General features: G+C 45.8%; 1 long non-coding RNA gene across 1 annotated transcript in view; it reads left to right on the top strand.

Moving 5' to 3' along the window:
- Positions 1 to 926: 926 nt before the first annotated feature.
- LOC142814622 (uncharacterized) overlaps positions 927 to 23045 on the top strand; it is a 138370-nt gene continuing 116251 nt past the window's right edge. Inside the window, exon 1 of the long non-coding RNA XR_012894991.1 lies at positions 927 to 993. This is a non-coding gene — a long non-coding RNA (uncharacterized LOC142814622). The remainder of the gene's footprint in view (positions 994 to 23045) is intronic.

Below are 23045 nucleotides of genomic sequence, written 5' to 3'. Positions count from 1 at the left end.
GACTACTGGGGGGGGGGGGGCGGCGGGGTGTTGCCAAGCGCGCCTCCGACGACGTTACGAAGGGCGCCTCGAATTCTCACCGCTGCAAACACTGTTTCGAAAGACGGCGACGCCAACACGGTCCCGAAGGCGCCACTGCTCCGATCTCCGTCGACACGATCACCAGCTATTTGGTAGTGTAGGTTTCTCAGCTCGCGACTGCTTCTGCGCAGAGCTGATAGACGAGCGGACGAGACGACGGTGAATTAAACAAGGTTTATGTACAGCATATATATACAGAGGCGTTACAAATTCGGCACTGGGGCCGACAGCTTAGAGACCCGTAGAGCCGAGCTCTCCTCTCTAACACATAGGTCTGCTCTCAAATGGTACTGCTGTCAAAGGGGTCTGCTGCTCGCGACACGCCGCAGGGTTTCTCTTATATGCACCGGGTGGATTCTTTGAATAACAAAATGTCCAACCAGAAGCGCCGCTGGTCATGAGGTCAGACTTCTCCAATGGGGTCACCGCTGGGCCGCGTCATTCTTTCTCATCGAATCTGGAGAGGCTGCGCTGCAGGTGGCTGCACCCAAGGACGAGTGACGTCACCAGGCATTGCGTCAGACCCGCCAGATAGGAAGGCGCCGGTTGTTTGCTTGACGGGCTCGCGGGCTGAGGTGACTCACTGCACGTGTGCCACAGAAAGGCGCCGTCGCGTGTTGACGCCGTTGAGTTGTTCATCGCATCAGGCGGGCTCGCGTGCTGGCCTTGACACAGATTTCCTTTTTCCGAGGCATGGACGTTCGCTGCGGACTCGCAGGCATAACAGGGGGGTGCCTTTGCGAAGGACCCAGGCGATAAGCCGAAGATGTCAAGCTTCGTTCTTGGCAGCCTTCCATGTAACAGCACCGCCGAAGCCATTCCTGTTGTGACGTGTCGTGCACACTTGCATGCGGCGATATAATACCGCACAGCCGTTCGCAGTGGACGTTGTCTTAGACGGGAAAATCGGAGGTAAGTCTTGAACGTGCCGTTGTACCACTCTACCGGTGCGTTTGCCAGCGTGTAATAAGCAGGCGAATGCGACAGATGGATCACTCGTTCTTGTAAGAAGTTGACAAATTGCTTTGACGTGAACTGAGGCCCATTATCACAGACTACCTCTTCAGGATATCCTTTCCATGTAAATACACTGAGCAGGAATTTGATCAAGGTTTTTTGAATACTGTACTTCTGGTCGTTTTGAGAAGTCGTCCACGTACGTGGACTTTAAGGTAACGTGCACCCAAATCTAAGTACACGGGCCTACTGAACTTTCGCCTCCATCAGAAATGCAGCAGCCGAAGCCGGGATTCAATACCGCGACGTGCACGTCAGCAGCCTAGTACCTTAGCCACTAGACCGCCGGGGGGGGGGGGGGCAAGACAAGCGCTAAGCACTAGTTTTCGCCTGCTTTGCACGATGCCAATTCACAAAATAAAGACTTCGAAAGACAAATAAACAAAGCATAGGGTAAATACAGTTTTAATTATGGATGGTGAGGGTTTACTTATTATGAGGATTTATTTATTTCTAAAGCCAGGTGAAAGCCAATAAATGCGAACATCCACGTTATTTTTTATCCGCCCCGCCGCGGTGGCCTAGTGGCTAAGGTACTCGGCTGCTGACCCGCAGGTCGCGGGTTCATATCACGACTGCGGCGGCTGCATTTCCGATGGAGGCGGAAATGTTGTAGGCCCATGTGCTCAGATTTGGGTGCACGTTAAAGAACCCCAGGTGGTCGAAATTTCTGGAGCCCTCCACTACGGCGTCTCTCATAATCATATGGCGGTTTTGGGACGTTAAACCCCACATATCATCGTTATTTTCCATCCTTCCAGACAGATCATAGGATGCCCGCAAGTTCCACAAGCGCACATGTTCCCTTAAAATGAAACTATATATAGCGCCAAGTTTGGGGGTGCCGGCTTAACTTCAAGGCCAACGGCACGCGTGGTTTCTTGTCTGCGCATCTAGAGGAAAACGTAGATCTACCGCTCTAGAAACTTGTTTTATAGGTATATTATGTAAGCGAGAACAATGCGAAAGGCATCAGCCTGCCGTCGATCACAAACGACATCAGGTCAAATTTGTCAGGCAAAGGCACAAGCGCTAAACAGACTGCCGTGGCTTTCGCGCTTCCTCTTGAAAGCGCAGCTCTTTCGCAATCATTGATGCGTCAAGCAACGTTACCGTCGGGGCTGTAACCGATACACATGAAAAAGCAACCAAGAAACATGACAAAATAAAATGGTAGAAATACACCCTACATAGAATGTGATTTGAACCCGCACCCTCTGTGTGTCATTCAAGTATGCTAGCACGGAGGTTACACTTGGGCTGGAAACTCACTTGCAAGATCATCTATATATACGACATGTTGGGCGAGGAAGTGCCTCAACTTTGTAATAAAGCACGAAAGAAGAGTAATGTAACAACCAGTCATCATCAATGCTAATTGCGCAACGAGTGCGTGGTATGATTCCCACCCATCGCAACTTGCTCACCCGGAATTCTTTCATCGCCATCAGCCACTTGCAGCGCCAACAAGCTGCACATAACTTCCTAACGATGATTAGCGGGTACCCTGCTTATTTGCGAAAAGACAAACATTGGCGTAGCGAGTGATGTCGCACCTCACGTAGGTTAGGACTTACCGCGTAGTCAATATCTTGCAGAAAGCCAAAACTTCCACAGTTAGTCTTGTTCCAGCACGAAGCTTTAAGTTCGCATTCGGTTTCGCATAGATTTCCGCCTTGTTTTGACGGCTGCGACTGTATGACTGAACTCGCTTTGGCCGTTTGCCCTTCTAAGAACAATAAAGATACGGTTGAACGTCAGCGATGTCCTGGTGTGCTTAGTCGCACGCGTTGGCAGTTCGGTTTGCGAAGGAATAGTGAAGTGCCCAAAGAATTGCGTCGCTTGCGGGCACAAATAGCGTCGACACGTTCAGAATTGCAAAGATAAGCAGAAGTTAGGCAGGATGAATCGGAATAAACGTGATGCTGGCGTCAGCGGAACCGACCAACGACATCTCGATATCCCATGTTTCACTCAGCGCAAGGCCACGTGCGGGTGGCAGGTCGCGATATAAACGTCAGCTGCCGTGAGCACTGCGTCGTTGGATGCGCATAAAATGTGGCACATTGCCCTTCACGACACGACGGCGCCCACAAGCAACGCAGCTGAGTCCGCTGAAAGTAACAACCCCCCCCCTCCTCCCTCCTTTGCGGCACACAAAGTTCCTTCACGGAAATATACTTTTCTGAGAGAGTTGCAATACCATCCGTCTAGAAGGTATCGGTAACAATTATTCTCTCTTCTCGTTTTATTTTGGGTGCGCTTGTTGTTTACATCACACTTGCCAATTACAGAAAGCAGTGTCTTTGACAGTGAACTTAAGCTGTTGTGGTATTATAGTGGTGACAGTTAACAGTTCAACGGCTGCTCGCGAGATCTAACCCCGGCGTCGGTACCCGCGTTTTCAATGAAGCATAATGTTTGAGGCCCATGTGCTTAGATTTAGGGTTACGTTAAGCAGCCCCAGGTGATCGAAATGCAATGAGATTTTTAAAGACGATAATATTTCTTGGGGACCTTCGACGCAAAAATTTTGGTCTGTCTGTCTGTCTGTCTGTACATTTGTCTGTTTGTTCACTCCTAACAGCATCGAGTACTTAAACTGGTCGACCCCATCCGCAGCGCCCACCAATGTTGCTCAAGGTTGAGCGTTCATGCTTGTGCGATTGTCATATTAATAAGCAATTAATGCACATGTCTGGGGCACCATAAAAACACGCATATATTATGCATGTGCGCCTTTTACTAGAAAACGCATTTTTTACGGCCTTTCTCCTAATCACATCCTGAATTTGGGACGTGAAATCCCACACTATTATTGCATTATTGTCAACAATAGACTTCAACTGCCACAATTTCATCGCGTTTACATACAGAATGAATAGAATGTTTTCATCATGCAAAGTTTTGCAACCACCAGTGCCTAGCATTTTACGTATCAGAAAAGTAATGTGATTGTGAGGCACGCCCCCATAATTATGCAGTCTTATCCGAAATTTCACGTTCCTAAAACTTCGATCTGATTATACAGAAGCCGTAGTCGAGTGCTCTAGAAATTTTGACCGTCTGGTAATTTTTAACGGGCTCTCACAATACACAGTACACGTACCTCTATAGATATCACTTTCATAAAAGTGTGACCACCATGGCAGGTTTCAACTTACTAGTTTTGATTAAGTGAAGCCCGCCGAAGGGAAACTTATCATGAAGGAAGAAGTATTCCCGCTAAACTCCCTGAAAATTTTGCAAAAAAAAGGACCCTGACACGTGTAGTACTGGTAAGACAAAGACTACCTCGTTACCTTAGGTTTTACGCTGTACATTACAACTTTTATAGCTTAAGTACCTTCATTCTGATTACAAGCACAAATAACGTGCGGTAGTCTTGGTAAGGCACATTTCTTCAGCCTCGCTGATTTTCTGCCAACGTTTCATAGCATAGTGGGTTACTTAGATGTATGGCAGTCACCACTTAATGTTTCAACTGTTTAGATGAATACAGCTGCCATAGAATTGGCCAAGTATTCATCACTAGAGTTATTGCGGTTGCCCTAACTTCTTATCGTATACAATGCTTGGTCAGAGCAGAAATAAAAATTTCCGCCGTAGCCCATGCTGACAAGTTGACTAGCAATCTCAGATGCTCTAAACAGAATATTGTTATGGAAGTATTCATCACAAACCTATAGTTACTGTCACGAAGGTGCACCCATGAAAAACCCATGAATAGCTTTATATTTATGCTTCTCGTACTGTTACCCAGTCTTGTCTAGCCCTTTTAGCTGTTCAAAAAGAAGATCGCCAAAACACATTCGTAAGCAATTTCTGCCGAATGTTGAAAATATTAGAATAAATATAAATATCAGGCAACATCTGCTAATTTTGAAATTACCCTGTAGTGAGGCTTTACTGCCGAACTTCTATTATATAACACTCGAAAAAACAAATCCACCATGCCAACTAACATTGATAATTTCTGCAATTCCCAGTGCTAGATAATTAAGGCACGTATCTCTTGCAACTTGCGGTAATGAGTCCTTCCTTCAACTCCGACAGCATCATTACCTAATTCAAAACTGTAAGAGATAAATGATCAACCGGGATCGCTAATGGACTTCCCAGCGCTTCCAATTTTCTAATACTTGAATCGGAATGCAAGCAACATTTGAGCAAACCCACAAAGCTATCGGCAACCGAAACACCGTGAGTGACTTTCGTAGATTACAACGCAATGCATAGTCTTCTCCAAATTAGCAACAAGCTCGCGAGTCGAATCAAGCGGCGTAACACATTAGTTTATTGCACCACGCTACCGTCGGAACCCCGCCAACCACTTCCACGTTTTGCTGGCGCCTGCGTCATGGTTCGAAGCATGTTGTGTGGCGCCAGTGCATTTTGCCAAGCAACACTCGTTTTGTGGACCCCTTTGAGCACGTTCGATAAGAATCAACCCTCCTCCTGGCAAGTACGCCTGTACGCTTCCCTGGATTTCAGTCAAACATGCCATAGCTGAAATACCCAAGCTGAGTTCCACAGGGACTGTTCAGAACAAGGGAACACTGCAAGTACGTATCGCAAGTACCAACTAAAAATAGAACACGTGTATCTTCGTGAAGGGAGAGTTTCTGACAGTTCGGCTGTTTGCCTTAGTCGTTAGGGCGTGGCATTAGTATACCGAGCGTTCGCTGTTAATGCTGCAGTACAGTGCAGGGTCGCGTGGCGGGGTCCTTGCCTGTGCCCTGTCATCAACTATTAGCAAAACGCGGGTGCCACGGCAGCGGCGAGTAGCGTCAGACTTTGCCATGCAGCCAAGCTATATACTTTTTTTTCTAAATCAGCACGTCGGTCGGCACATTACCTCACCAAATCGTTCCCCCCCCCCCCCCCGTGACTCGATATAACCGTACAAATACAAAACCCTCTTACAATCAAGAATCTTTCGAAGTTCAGAAGAGTACAAAGCAAATAGGTTCTCTCTCTCACTTTTAGGGCGCTGGAGCGAACATTTCGTGTCTGTGCGCTCGCGTCGCAGCAGCTCCGAAATCCACTGCGCGGCTCACGACTGTATGTGAAACTCGTAGAGGACGGCTTAAAACCGACGACACTTTCTTTTCGCCACCTTCTCCTCGCACGTTTTCTATCTGTGTCACTCTAACCGCCGATGCAATGCTTCCCGAATGTGCGCGCTGGTCCGTGAAATTAGAATGCGCCCCTTTGAGGCCCTTTCGACACCCCCGATGTGCACGAGATAACCTCCCGAAGGTATGCCTGAAATTCAATTCCTGCTCTCCTCCCCCTCAACAACCTAGGCATCTCTCCCATCGCTTGGTATTAAGCATCTGTTGTGTCACATTCTTCCCCGTATCAGCTACAATTTGGGTTTTGGATAGGATGATTTCGTTATGATACGACGTGCTGTTACAAATCGTAAAGTAACACGGCCCCCTCCTTCTTCCTTCTCTTCACCCCCACTTCCCTTTCTTATCCCTTAGTGTACTATGTATGAATATATATGGATATATTATGTGATTTACCCTCCATTTCATTTTCAGCTCCTCAGTTTGCCTTCTCGCCTTCTTTATTTTTCCTCCACCTCGTTCTCTTTTCTCACCCCCTCTCTAGGCTATGCTAGGAGCTGCATAGCAATGAGCATTACGCCAACCTACGACACGAGGCATGGGATGAATACAGGAAGGGCCCCTGAAGTACTCCATGCAATAACTCTGCTATTTAGCTTTCAATACGTTGCCCTAAAACACTAACCACGCCTTTTTGTTTTTAAGCAAAGCTTGTATTGACTGACCAGGTATAGATGGTGGTGTTCCAAAAAACCCTCACTACCCACGGCTTCCATGCACCAAAAAAAACACCCTATGAAACTAAACAATATTTTTTCCAAGGAGCTGAGGCTCGAAGCTGAGCCCCTTGCTCTGAAATTGAGTGCCTTGAACACTAGTTTAACACGTATACTCGGCCACAACTTCTCATGACATTGGAGCGAATGCAATGACATCTCTCTCAGTGATTATTGTCAGGGCTTTATGCCTCAAGCAATATTCCTCGTTAGCTGATTCTTCCGCGTTTTCACTGAGTGTCAGCCTGATTATCCACGAGCACATGCATGCCTACATAATATGGTGAGCCGTAAAAAAAAAAGGTTTTTTTTAGAAAACAATGCTCCCTCTACCCCCGATTTCCTAAATATTTCCCCTCGCCCTTCTCGTCGAGAAGCCCCATTCCGCAGTATCACATCGAGCAACACTTATGTGCCGTGGGCGCAGCGCAGGAAATGCAAAGTGACGGTCGCTGCGCCCCTACCGACGGGTGCCGGAGCATACTCAGAAACTATTCCATTGTTTTCGCGACAGATTAGAAGGTCATTAGGAAAGAAGCGCACGCAGATGCAGCGTAGACCGGCCGTGCTTCAGCTTTGCTGATTCGTCATTGCTCGTCAGGGGAGCTACCCGCGCATCCTGTGAGCCCAGTAGGGAAAAAAATGAAATAGGAGCATGGCCGGAACTGTAACAGGAACCCAAAAAGCTAGTGCCTTCTTAATCAGTTTGCATGTACACGCTAGATACGCTCCTCCTGTTCTTTTTTTCTTCCGTGCTTCTGGTTCCTGAGAGCTGCTTGTTAAGAAAGAATGTAAACTATTAGAATAAGCCCTACTCTTCTATAAGACAGCTGCATGTGTAGTCCAGGCAGCAGGTGGTCGTCGTGGTAAGCTGGTGAGGTTATTCAATTGTTGTTTACAGAGAGGCTGTTTAGCAAACAAGCCTCAAGGGGGCCACCTCCCTTACTTTACCAGACGGAGAGTACGGTCAAGTAAAAATTTGTCGTACCACTGTCCGTGCACGCTGGACCAAGGTTTTTTGGGCCGGAAAGTCAAGGCAGCCGAGCATAGCAGCGTCTAAGGCATCTTGGGCTTGTTGGGGGTTCGAAGGTCCACACGGAATCACACATTATGCACCAGTGTACACTACAAAGTGCACATCCTTAATCAGGAATTTTAAAAAATCGCAAGTCCCACGTACAGTGGAAATCGATGATCTGCAAACAGCGAATAAGGAAGGTTCATATGTCAGTTTAAAATCAGTAGAACATTATAAGGTGGACGTAAATTATGCCGTACATGAGTTAAATGCAGTGATTATCGTGGTTGCGCCTGGCATTTGTGTTCGTCGTTCACTTGACGTCACGTAACACCAAATTTGGCATATGTGAAGCTAGCGAAACACGCGACAGTGCACCATAAGCGTAGTAGCATGTAGGCATGCTTTACGTGACGTGCATGTCATGATTATCATGTCTGGACGTGTCATTGACCTTAGTATTTTATTCACGTCACCTAATATCCAATTCGGTATATGCGAAACTAGCGAAATGACCGCGAGAGTGCCATGAGCGTAGCATGTAGTCGTATTTTACATGACACGCATAATATGAATACCATGCTTTGACGTGTCACTTACCTTTGTCATCCATTCAAGTCACGTAATACCAAATTTAGTATATGTGAAGCTAGCGAAACGGCTGCGAAAACATCATGAGCATACTATGTAGTCAGTCATGTACCTTCGTAGTCCATTCACATCGCGTAGCACCAAATTTGGTATATGTGAAGCTAGCGAAGCGACCGCGAGCGCACAGCAGCGTGGCGTGTACACATGATTTACATGATTTACAAAAATAGATAGATAGATAGATAGATAGATAGATAGATAGATAGATAGATAGATAGATAGATAGATAGATAGATAGATAGATAGATAGATAGATAGATGGATGGATGGATAGATGGATGGATAGATGAATGGATAGATGGATAGATGGATGGATAGATGGATGGATAGATGGATAGATGGATAGATAGATGGATAGATAGATGGATAGATAGATGGATAGATGGATAGATGGATAGATGGATGGATAGATGGATAGATGGATGGATAGATGGATAGATAGATGGATAGATGGATAGATGGATAGATGGATGGATAGATGGATAGATGGATGGATAGATGGATAGATGGATGGATAGATGGATAGATGGATAGATGGATAGATAGATAGATAGATAGATAAGACAGCAGATAGATGGATAGATAGATGGATAGATAGATAGATAGATAGATAGATAGATAGATAGATAGATAGATAGATAGATAGATAGATAGATAGATAGATAGATAGATAGATAGATAGATAGATAGATAGATAGATAGATAAGACAGCAGATAGATGGATAGATAGATAGATAGATGGATAGATAGATAGATAGATAGATAGATAGATAGATAGATAGATAGATAGATAGATAGATAGATAGATAGATAGATAGATAGATAGATACGCTCAAAGTCACCGAAGTTCGCTAAGAAATGCTTCGCATTTAAAAGTGTAGTGCTTGTGCTTTAGCAACAACAAAATAAACCTTGTAATGCTCGTGAATTGTATATATTTTGCATAATTTATTTTGAGAAAAATGTATTTGCCCGAACAGTGGACATCAATTACAGCCCAACGGAACATCGCGATGAAACACAACACAAGGATACAGACACTGATACAACACGATGCCAGGCACCGACGCCCATACATACAGACACTGTATGTACCTGCATACCGACGCCAGTGGTTGCGGTGATTGCGTTGAAGGCGCTGTTCTCTTTGAACGAGATGACTCTGGACGAGAAATGGTCGTCGCATGCGCTAGCCGAGTGCTTACTGCCACCGAAAAGAACTATGCCATCACTGAGCAGGAGTGCCTCGCTGTGGTTTGGTCCGCTCAAAAGTTCCGTCCTCATCTATACGGCCGTCAAGTCACAATCGTAACGGACAACCACGTCTTATGGTGACTTTCGACAATGAATGACTTGTCCGAACACTTGGGTCATTGGATTTTACACATACAGAAGTATCGGTTTGAGAATATTTTTAAATCTGGCGAAAACATCAAGATGCGGACGCTCTTTCTTGTTGTTCATATACCTACGGCTCTATTCGACAGTCCCGCTGCCATCTCCAACAACACCAGTGCAGACGTGACTCCCAATTCTGTTACCTTGCTCGCCTCGCTGTACCAACCACCCATCGACGATGACCAACCCTTCATTTCTCGCCAGCAGGCGGACCCGTACTGTAGGCGCATTATAGACCACCTGTCAAGAGCTACGGGCTCACCCAATGCAAGGCTTCGTCGAAAACTCGAGCACTTTAAGCTTCAGGATGGTGTGCTGTATTGTCACATTTATCAGCCTGATGGTCAACGCTGGCTACGTGTTCTTCCACGCACGCTACGACATCATGTACTTAACGCCTTTCATGACGATTTGACTACTGGCCACCTCAGCCTTCACAAAACCTACGACCGCATTCAAACCCGCTTTTATTGGCCTGACCTTTCTACCAGCGTAGCGAGGTACGTGGGATCCTGCTCCACGTGCCAACTTCGCAAACTTCCGACATCTCCTCCTGCCGGTCAATTACAGCCAATGACGTGCCCTACAATGCATTTCGAGTTCGTCAGTGTCGAGTTTTAAGGGCCCCTTCCCGTTACCGGCGCTGGAAATAGACGGATAGTATACCACCTGACACGCTACGCCGAGACATGAGTGGTTACTGGTCCAGCATCGGAAGTTGCTGACTTCGTCCTTCAGGCCATAATTCTATGTCATGGTGCTCCTCGCGTGCTTTTAAGCGACCATGAAAAAGTGTTCTTATCACCGCTTTTTGTGAAGTTGTACGCGTTTCTGGCACTACACACAAGACGGTGTCTAGCTACCATCCTCAAACAAATGGTCTGACCGAGATATTTCATCGAACCGTTGCTGACATGATCGCCGTTCACATTCAACCGACTCACAAAAACTGGGATGAACTTCTACCGTTCCTCACTTTCGCCTATAATTCTGTTCAGCGCACAACCAGCTACTCACCGTTCTATCTAGTTTACGGATGTTCACGTACTTTCTTTATTGACGTTCCTTTCTTTACCAACAATTGCGCTCCATCACTGTCCTCTTGCGAAGAATGTATTTCTATCCTTTCTCAGTGCAGACAGCGCGCACGTATGAACACGGAAGCTACGCTACGAGCAGGGAAGGCCGTCTACACCTCTCATTGTGTGGTATCATTCCGGCTGGGTGACGAGGTGCTGCTATTGACACCAATTCGCACACCTGGTCTGTGAGATAAGTTGCAGCCTCGATTCATCGGCCCATGTGTAGTTTTAGAGCAGACTTCACCTGTCAACTATCGCGTGACACGTTTTGTCGTGCCAACTGACCACGGTTACCACAGCACCGAAGTCGTACACGTTTCTCTCATGAAGCTTTTCACACGACGTTCCTCGTCACTTTGACTACCTGCCCACAGCAGGCAGATTGGCCACTTCCACGTGGGGAAATTAGTGTAAGCAACTATTATGAGCTTCATACTCATCTGTACAGCCGTCAATCGTCATCACCTGTTCATCTTCGGGTCCGCTGCACTTGTTAGTTCCCGAGCTCATGGCCAATGAACTTCGTTACAACCAATCCGTCATAATATATTCATTATAGAGAAGTACCTCCATCAACAAATAAACAAGAGGTGGATACTTAAAACAACAACAACTACTACTACTACTACTACTACTACTACTACTACTACTACTAGTACTACTACTACTACTAGTACTACTACTACTACTACTACAAACATAGCGGACGCACGACCCACGGCCTAAGGAGCGTCACCCCTAAAATGAAAGCGCCCCCTAGCATAAATATAACATTACTTTTGCTTGTTGATCCTAAAACGACGTGGATGCCATTTGTTTGTTAGCATCTGCATTTGTTTATTGCCCCAACAACTATCACACAGCGGTGAATTCTGAAACGAGGTGGCTTCGTACTACATACATCAGGGACAGCCGACCCATGCTTCTTCGCCTCTAAAAAATATGGAACAAAAGGAGATTTGGTTCTGTTTTGATAACGAAAATAATGCTATTTCGTAAAGGCCAAAGACAAAAGCACAGTCACTATGATACCGTATGACAACACAGTATAGTCTCTACGTTTTCTATAAACAAGGATGCCATCCACTGAAAATAACAAAAAGAAAAAGAAAACTTTGTGTCATGGCGAACTCTCGTAAACCGCTGTAACATGTCATAGAAAAGCCTGTGCTGTACGACCAGGCTGCGATAAACTATGAATATTTCATCCATGAGACAGTACTGGCCCACATTACCCAGAGGGTGGAAATGGCTGCTGATCATGCATACAGAGTCTGCAACTGCAGTGTATGTTTCAGCAGGGCTTTTACATGTTGACTATTCATTTTTCTTCAGTCACATAATAGAAATACACTCACCTATTGTTGTTTTACGTAACAGAAGGATCAAGAGATCTGTAGCACCCACTGCAGCGGGTGCTATAGATCTCTTGATTTGTCAAAATGTCGGTACGATTAGTGCAATGGCAAGCTCATGAGCTTGCCATTGCATTATTTGTACTGACATTTTCACAAAGCTCAAGAAGAAAATGCAGGTGTGGCGCAATATATTGGAATAGTATTGCAAGAAGCACAAGTTTACGCTTTTCATAAAGCGTGGGGGCTTTGATTATCGCTATGATCCAAGAATAATGTGATATTTATTCGGCAAAGGCCTAGTGTACTATTCATTTTTGCATCTCACTAGCTTTCTTATTGCTATGTCGAGGGCTCAACATACTTTCTAAAGTACAAAGTTAAAACTTCTGCAAAAACTCGTAAATATATTAAAATGTGCACGTGTTGTTGCCTATTGCAGTCAGTTATATATGCGAAATTTCAAAAAATCGAATCAGTACTTCTTTTGTTGTCCTTAATGGGTTAACTGGTATGGCCATACAATGTGGTATATGTGCTAGCCACCTCCTTACAGTAATAGCGGATGCCGAGAAAGTAAGAGCCAAAATGCTTAAGCACTGTCGGGCAAAGTAGAATAGAAGTGAGTTGTTGCGGAAGAATGATCTCATCCGCCTTTTTCAGCTCTTTAACGGGCATAGGAAAGCAGCGGTGGGTGAATACGTTCTCAGATTTGAGGATATGTGTCGGAATGCTCCCTGTGACACCAGATCACCATATCGTATAACCTAAAAGTCAGTAAATGAGAGTTCGGTGAACTGTGTGCGTGTAAAGCTTCAGACAAATATTTCAGAAATATTGAGTATTTGGGATTAGAAGGCATTTCGCCTGAAAAATTTGTCTTTCATCCTACTATGCCGTAATATTCGCAAAAGACCCAAGATAATTACCATTTCAACAATAAATACCGAACTGCCGGTACTTTAACAGTTTATCTGAACTCTGTCCTATGAGGTTCCATTGACAGATGAATGCAATAGTTCTGCGTGAGAAAATAATGGTAGGCACATTTCTAACAGCAGAGTCCTATAAGATGGAGGTAAGGCCATTCATTTCCGCATTATACTCGTCGGGCATGCTCCACAGAAATCAGGTATGTACGAAGCAGCCTGCAGCATAGAATAACCATGAAATTAAACACAACAGTGTAAATAAGTTTGTTTCGCAGAAACTCGCGTGTCAGCGTCAGTGTCGACGTCGTTAGTTGTGAGTGAAAAATCAATATCTTGCTCGTGACAAAAAAAATACAATACAGATGCAAATAAAATATAAAAGAAGAAATTCTGGGCCCAAGAAGCGATCGCACCTGGGTCGTTTGCGTGAGACGCGGGTATTCCAGCACATAGCCAAGCCTGTGCATGTGAATGCAGTGAAAATAATTTCCTGTGCTTGGAAATGCAGTGAAAGTAGCTAATGCTACCAAAACACAAGCGTTCGATGTAGATGCTTCCCAGTACGGCTTCAAATAATGCCTTTATATTGCATTGTACGAGCGTAAATTGCCATTGGGCGTGATAACATGTGATTATCGTAATGACTTCGAGGTTCAAAGCCAGTCACCCCCTACGAAAGGACGAAAGGCACGTTTACACTGCGCCTATACCCCCAAGCCCACAAAAAAGGTGCATTGCAAGTTCGGAAAGGTTGCATGCACTGAGTGTTTGAAATACGCACTAGAAACAGGACATCGCTATTGCGTTGAACTCTAAAAATTGGATAATCAACTTCTACTAACGTTTTAACAAAGGCAATGAGAAAGGAAAGTGAGCGCCAGGAGTACTGATGTGAATGTTAGAGAGAAGGAAAGAACAGTTGTCTAGATAGAAAGAGATCAAGAAACGAAAAAAAAAACAATATGAAGAAGAATGGGAAGCGAGAACTGGATCTAGGGTTCACCAGTACTTACGCTCGCTTGCCTGCTCCTCTACCTTCTTTGATTGCCCAGGCGTGAAACTGATTTAAATATTTAAAGGTGGCTCCAAACACTATCACAGCATCTTACTTTCTATAAATGCGATTTCGGTAAGTGTTCCCACTCATTAAAAAGTACGTTTTCGCAGCGAGGTCCGTACAGGAACGAGCGAAGGATATTGTGCTTACTTAGCCCGACAATAATTCAGTGTATGATTGTGCATTTGCCTAACTGATGGGTGCGCTTCCATTTGGTGACTCCAATACGTTCACCCACAATTTATTCTCCTGAGCCACTGTCACAGACGATTTCTCAAGAAAGCTCGCACCTCTAATTTCTAACGGCTGCGCGAAAACCAGGCACCGAGAAGACGCGACAGAGACCGGCGCAACGAAGAAACAAGCATCAAAAGAAGCCGCGCAGGCGCCTCCCCCCCCCCCCTCTCGGAAGAGCCGCTGCCACGCCGACGAACGTCCTTGGACCTAACACCGAGAGAACTGTAGAAAAATCTAGAAGGGAAGGACCGCGGTGCTTTAGAGTTGCGTGAGTCGCGGTGCGCAGAACTTACGATAAAGATATTGCTCTTTCCGCAGCTTTGAATGTGTGGCGTGCCGACTAAAATCCTGAAAATTTTGAGAGCCGAGCAGCTTGTGCATATAATCGGGTGGCGGAGAGAGTTAGAACAGGAGATGGAGAGTGTGTCTTACGCCAGCGGGCGAAGGCGTGTCGGGCAATAGCAGCGCATGAGTACCCGATCTGTTGCCGGCGAAGAAGTTTCTTTATTTGAGTGCGGTCAGTTGACGACGCGCGAGTCTCCAGGAAGAAAAACCTCAAACACAGTGGGAGGACAACCGGCGCTTGATTTTGAGTGAGTGTTCTCTGGAAGAGAAGCACTTGGGCTTTGTTCCAAAAACGTTGGACTTAATTCATTCGACGAAGATTCTAGTCGATAAGCGTGCTTGGATAGTTATTGTATGAGATGGCATTGTAGCACGTCTTGTTCTTTATGCCCGTTGTTTCGAATGTACCAGAGTACCATGTGAGCTGTATGGTTTCTCATAAATGCTGAGTGTGCATGTTTGTGTGTTGTTTGTTTTGTCATGTCTACAAGTATGATTTTGTTTTGTTATCAACTCTCGGCTCTTCCTCATTCTTTGGACAAGAGTTGGCATTTGCTGACGCACCAAAAGGACCAATACTCTATTGTCCGCACTTTCTTTGTGCGTTTCGAAGGGCTAATACGTCAGTCCTTAGGATCAGCCTGGTTATTGCCTCCTCTTAAAGGGACCAGTGACAGCCGATAACATGAAAGCGGGCAAACTCAAACTGTCCACTCTCGAAACATTCTGCTAAAAGCTAACTAGGGTGTAAAAACCGGTTTATGAGTCGGACAACTGCTTTCGAAGCTAGAACAGGGTTGAGGTGGAGGAGGTTAAGTAGCCGGTGGATCTAGCCTTGCATAACTTGCAGGCAATTGCCCGGCCCGGTTTTCAGGGTTGAAGAAACCCTAATTTAATGTGTTTTAGGAGTTGTCCGAAAAGGTCGCAAAATGTAGAGTTTTCTTTGTAACGTTGTTCTCAGCCGGGATTTCAGGGGCTCCTTCTATCTCCATAAATTTTGTCAGCGTCTTGAACTGCCCCAAGGAAGGTGCATCCGGCTTCACATAGGCACGTGATGCATAACATTTTTTCAAAGTAGGAATTTTTCTTTGCGGCACATTCTCCATGAGGAAACCTTCCACCTTCTAGATGATTCGCAGGTGTGAGCGTCAAAACTCACTGGGTCCTTCAGCTGTGGTGCAGCCAGGGGGTGCCAACTGTGCCCTTGCTACCCCTCCACTTTTTTTTCATATAGCGACAGTCCCCATCCCGTAATTAGGAAGGTGCTTCCCCCACGAAAAAATTTCTGCCTGCGCTTTCTCCCTTAGCCATTCGCCTTTTAAAGACAAGGGAATTTTGTTAAATGTCTTTTTAGCCCTTGAAAAATCTTCAGCAAGTTCTAAAAACTTCACTATCCCAACGGAAGTAATATTGCACTTCGCGACTTGCACGTTGCCCAGTAATGTGATTTTGGGATATACCAGCACGAAATGAGAAAGTTCAAACGCAGAGGCATGGTGCTCGCTATGCCCTCTGCTTTTCTCACTCAAATTTCGATACGAAAAAGAAAGTATCGAATCAGCCAAGGTTTCTTTTTTTTAGTTTTTTTTCTGTCTTCAAGAAAGTTCTCTTATAATGGTCCCCGGGTGGTAGTTATACGGTTCAAAGCCTCTCGTCGCTCAAGCCCAGAGGCTGCCATGAGCTGGAGTCCACTTTTGAGAGCGAACGCGACCAATCTGCCCCGCCGAATTTCACCCCCACCACTTCTTTTATTACTATTTTTCCAAGACCAAGAATAAACATCACCAATTGGAAAAGGCAAAAGACTATGCCTCTTGAAGAATGCTTCTTTCTTTCTCCCATCGTAAGAAAGATATAGTGAAGAGAAACAGCTTTACTTTGGGGTCCAAATGTTGGCGAAGTGCTGCTAAAGAGGTCCACGCGTCGCCTATAGCGTGTGTCGGACTTCTTGTGTGAATCCTTATTTCTTTCGCGTCAGTCCGTTTTTTTCCTCGAACTTGATTCCCATCCTACTTTCAATCGCTCCACGTGCTGCACTTAGGCAGCACGTAAAGCGAACTTCTCACAAATGTCTAATGACGCCCGTGAGACGACGCTCTCGATTTTTACCATTGACATTGCTATTTTGCTCTTGCACCTATGCAAAGTTACTGTTAGCTTTAAATTGTGGCCCTTGTGCTGGAAATTGCCTTCCTCTCTCGGCCCAGGCACCTATATAATTGTATTATTTTATTTTTTGTTAACCTTCTCACGTCGCACCTAAATTGAATGATATATAACCCCTTCCACTAGATTTTGAGGTTTATTCCAGATTGCCTGTACTTGTACGTAAGGTTCTCCTGAAAGTGAGGTCAACTACAGAAATGTACACCTTTTTATTTCCTCTAACTTTTGAGTGAAATTCTCATACTTTTTAGTAGTTCAAGTGAAGCAAAGGACATTTCTTTTCGTGCTACCAAATGAACGGAGTAGCTTATCTAAAGCTTTAGTTGCAGAATCTAATCTCCTCTTCTTTTTCGTAGTCTAAGGTTTAGTGCTGTAAAGTAGATTCCTGAAAAGTGGTGTCTTTCCTGGACTATGCAAAAGCGAAAAACCACCAAAAATGATTTGGTCATTGGACTTTTGCCACGGGCAAAAATGTTTTAAAGCAAAAATATATTCTATGTTTAATTTTGGAAACTCTTGAAAAAATTTCTTATAAAGGTGTTGCTGCTGGTCCTTATAATCTTTGCTTCCTATCTTTGTACTGAATGAGACAGCGATATCACTTGGAGCTTCAGAGGGCGTATGAACAGCGCGTGAACTTGGTAGGCTCAAGTTTCATTCGTTTTTGAGCCATGAGCACTGTGAGCGTTTCTGCTGAGATGTATATCTTGTTGCGCCGTTATGTATCAATGACAATATGAATAAATGAAAATAAAAAATCAACATTGACGAGGCGTCAACTTTGAGAACCATCTGAGCAGTTAAAGATTTGCCAGATCCTACTGAGTTAACAAGCAAAGAATCATGACAAGGCCAGCAAGAATTGGCAGATCCCACGGACAGTAAGAATTGATTTTATGCAAAGCACTAATAAGAAATGTTGATATGAAACTTTAAAATCAACACTACGTTACGAAGTGGAGGTGAACGATGCCACACATCACTTTTGTGTCATAGTTTATACGTTTGGATAAGTCGTTTACCTTCATCCTCTATTCACGTCACGTGATACCAAATTTAGTATGTGTGACGCTAGCGAAATGGCCGCGAGCGGATCATGAAGGGCCTAATATACTCCAACATAGTGCCGACGCGTGCGCACGCTGGACACAGCGATGCTACGTTAGCAAAGCGCGAGCACCCTACAGTCTGCGAAATGCGACATGCAACGCGAAATGCAACATCCTGCATTTCGCGCCGATTCATTACCCAGATAAAACTGCGCCTCCCTTTTTTCGTGACGGAGCGACGCCGGACGTACTGAAACGCGCATGCGTCAAAGCAACGCAGTGCGGCGAGCGCCTGCGAGTATATGATAGGACCGCCGCATGGCGTCGCAACGCAGGCACGACGCGACGAAATGAACGCCGGCGACTACGCGCACCACGTCACGTCGAAATGTATTGGCGCCTTGGCTGTGGCATATAGTCATGTTCTCACATGACACGCATCTCCTGATTATTATGTTCGCAGCAGTCACATACTTTCGCCATCCATTGGCGTGACGTAGTACTAAATTTGGCATATTTGAAGCTAGCGACGTGGCCAGGAGCACATCATGAGCGTAGCATGTAGTCTTGTTGGTACATGACACGCATCTCATGTTTGTCACGATTGCACCAATATCATATCTTCGTCATTCATTCACGTCCCGTAACACGAAATTTGGTATAGTTGATACTAGCAAAACGGCCACCAGCATATCATGAGCGTTGCATGTAGTCATGTTGTTACATGACACGCATCTCATGATTATCATGTTTGCACCAGTCATATACCTTCATCATCTATTCACGTACCGTAATACCAAATTTCGTATATTTGACACTGGCGAAACGGCCACGAGCGCATCATAAGCGTGGCATGTAGTCATGTTCTTACATGACCCGCATGTTATGATTTTAATGTTAGTCTATCGCTTGGGTTCGCCATGCAATCATGTCATACCATACCAGTTTTGCAGCATGCGATGTGAGTGAAACCACCGCAAGAGCTGCAGGACCATGTTATGTAAATCATAACATTCATCATATACATGTCATGATTTTCATGTTATGACTAGTCAAAAATGTCTTTCATACAGTCATGTTACGACATACCAGGTTTGCTATCGCTATCGATACCATTTTTGAAACGGCCAGGAGAGCTAAATGTCGTAGGCAGATAGATAGATAGATAGATAGATAGATAGATAGATAGATAGATAGATAGATAGATAGATAGATAGATAGATAGATAGATAGATAGATAGATAGATAGATAAATAGATAGATAGATAGATAGATAGATAAAAGAGCGTATGGTGGTAGATTTTGCGGAACCCTCGGCGCTAGTGACAGCGACGCCGACATCAGAAGCAAGTAAGATAATGGAGGACGTGATCGGAGAGAATCTACAAGTGCACGAAGAATTGGTGATGGAAGCTTCCAGCGGCACAACAGGCAAACGGGCATTGCAGGACGTTGGCGAGAACAGCGTTGCAGGAGATTCTGGCGTAGATGAGCCACCATCTAAAGCATTGCCACCGTGTCGATCGGCATTGCGCCCGCGGCCTACTATCTCGCCGGTCAGGCGTCCGGCGACGTCGTTGCCTTCGTAGCATCGAGGGTGCGTGTACGGATGGGGAACGAGGCATGCGGCTGGCAGACTCAGCTGCACTGAGTGGTGGAGGTGAGCATCATGCTCACATCTTCAGTCAACCGCGTACCATGGCTACGGAAGGCTTTTTTTCCGTTTTGCTTCGATTAACGTGCGGGGTCTCGCTGGCAGAAAGAAACAGAATCAACTGTACCGACTAGTTGTCGAGCGAGATCTCGACGCTAGAGCTATATAGGAACCCAAAGTTGAACGTGAACAAGACACTGGGAGCATGGTGCGGCCTTTTAGTTCATGGTTCAGTGTTTGTATAAGTCATGCCATTGGTTCCTCAGCCGGTTGTGCTTTATTTGTCCGCCAGATACAGGGGCTGGTCGTTGAATCTGTTACATCTAGTTTATCGGGGAGGTTTGTAGTATTGTATTTCTGGCACTTTAAATGGCGCGTAATTACTGTGTATGCACCTAATGTGCAATCCGAAAGATATGCTTCCTTCCAATCTCTAGATGGATATTGCGATATCGACAGGCAGGTTGTAATAATTGGAGACTATAACTGTGTGCTATCTGCACTTGATAAGACCAGCAGTGCGCAGTATAGAGATCCCAGTACGGCAGCCCTTAGCAGGGAGAGACGTCGCAGGCGCGGAACAGTGAGGAAGGAAAATACCAGCTCCTGCTCCCAGCACCTGTTTCCGCCAGTTAATTAATGTGTATCATTGAATGGATTACATCGATCAACGCGCAACATCGAGGAGAACAAGGCTACGTCAGTTTTCTGTGGTGAGTGAACTTTTCGTCATTTTACGAGACTTTTTGTGCCAACAACGCCGTGCTTGAGGTAGGCCTACGACGAGCCGGGTCAACACCACACGGACGCGCACCAAGTGGCGCTCGTCGGGGGCGAGTGGCCGCGAGTTCGACATGCAAGTAATTATGGACGGGGAGAGCATATCTCTCGATGAGTGTACTGAAGAGTACGGGTGGCATGCAGCAGTTTCCAAATCCGCTGCTAGCGGAGACTCAGCCGGAGCTAGGCCTAACACGGACGCAGCGTCTGGAACATCTGAGAAAGGCAATCAGGTAAAGAACAGAGTCACCAGGGTGTCCTGCATGCCCTACATGCCTAAGGATCACTTCAGATTATCATACGACCACGTGGCGGCATCAATATTAGCAAGATTGGTTACACCAAAGTAGTCAAAGCCATCACAGAAGCTGCAGGGTTGGGCTTGGATCAGACGGCATCAGACATCATCTGCCCGAACGTCAGCCAGAACATAATGGGGGCGAGCACACCGGAGCGAGAAAATGCTGAGAGGTACGTGAGAATAAGTTCAATTGAACTGGGTGGTTACAATTATGAGATCAACGCCTATGAGGCTGCACCACAGGATACGTGCAAAGGAGTGATAAGAAACATCCACATCACCGACGGGCCGGCGGAGCTTGAGAGAAATACTGTCCACCGAAGAAACCCCTTGGCACTTGCGGCTAAAATAATGAAGAATACTAGCACTGTGATCATCGCTTTTCAATGGTTACAAGGTTCCAAATTTCGTCAGGTATGGTCCAATCCTGGTGAAGTGTTCGCTCTTCACCAGGATTGGACCAAGTGTTCACCAGGATTGGACCAAGGGTGAAGTGTTCGCTCTTTCACCAGTACCAGGCCGGTGAAAAAACAAGTCTAACTCGTCCGTCACAGACCGACACAAAAGGGCAAGACCAGTGCTGAAGAAATTCCTCTTCACTGAGGAAGATGAGCTCCTCCGACAAAACAGACAGCAGTTCCGAGTGCAATAGATAGGATCTGGTAGAGCGCGCGGCGGCGGTGGCCCGCTGCACCAGAGGCAGAAAGAGCCGGCAACAATGAGAAGACAAGCGATGCGACCTCGCGAACAACGCCCGGAAGAAACGAAGCGATTTACTCTGAGGCAGCGTAATCCGGCATGTACGGCTCTCCAAAAAACGCGAGCAATGCCACAATGCCTCAGGAAATGCTCATTTGTTTCCCGAAGGGAGCAGTTCGAACATGAGGCTGACTGGACCATTCTGTACCTTTTGAGGCGGTCGAGAGTGGGAAGCACACCCCATCTCTCGCGCCACATGAAGTCCCGGAGGTGTCCAGGCAGAAAAAAAGCTTTTAACGTGCTCCAAGACACCCGTCTAGAGCGAGAACCGCGGTCTGGGGGGACCAATGGCAGCAACAAAGCGGCAGTTGCCTCAACTATGTGGTTGTTCAAAACATCTATGCCAGGAAAGCTCGACTGGACATGACGAAAAAATGCAACAGTTGTTGCATAAAACGCGGGAAATGTTATTGACTTCGGCCCCATGATGAGGTGCCCGTTGTGCATCAAGTGCCGCCGGTGAGTACCCAGAAAGTATTATGCAAGCGTTCGTGCGGGAGATTCCTCCCCTTGCACTAGGCGCGAAGGAAACCGCAGTGAGGGGGGTTAGTAAAAGTGGGTAACGATTTAGAGTAGTAGAGTACTCTACTGGTTAAAAAAAGTTTATTTACAGCATGTACAGAACACAAAGGCTTCATACCATTCCAGTAACAGGGCACATACACTTCGGCATATCTATATTTCACGACTAACATCACTACGTTACAGTGAAGACATTTGCTCTAATATACATGATTATGTTGGCATACATGTACACAAAAATTCAATGTGATATCACGATACAAGGGTATAACGATACAATAGATCCAAATGAAACACAATTTCTAACAAATGAAATCATATATAACAACTCAACGGGCGCTGCTTAGCACCAAGTCGGTCGAAAAATGAGTTGTATCCTTTCGTGTTCCACCTTGACGAAAGGGCACGACCAATGCCGCAGAAACTCTTGCTCCCCGAGGAAGAAAAGCTCTTCGGAGAGGAACGCGAGGATCTCTCGCCTCGTTCTCCCAAGTATCGGCCACAAGGCACGCCGTCGGCAATTGGCAGCTACGGCCTCATATCGGTTTCTCCAAAGGCTGAACAGCCTCGCAACTATTAAGAGAGCGAAGAAGTGGCTACGCGGAAATCGGCCGTTGGACACGAAAGTTCGCACACCCTGTCCCCGAAAACCAGCATTAACCGCACGCCAAAAAAAGGCGGGAAACCACACATTCAAACGTCGCATGTCGATTGGTCTCTACCATGACGCAGTTGGGGCAAGTGGAAGTGCGAACTACCTGCCATCGCTGCAACTGATCTCGCGTGG

The sequence above is a fragment of the Rhipicephalus microplus genome, chromosome 4, assembly GCF_043290135.1.
Source record: "Rhipicephalus microplus isolate Deutch F79 chromosome 4, USDA_Rmic, whole genome shotgun sequence".
Classification (NCBI taxonomy): domain Eukaryota; kingdom Metazoa; phylum Arthropoda; class Arachnida; order Ixodida; family Ixodidae; genus Rhipicephalus; species Rhipicephalus microplus.
This window is presented reverse-complemented; position numbering and strand designations above follow the sequence as displayed.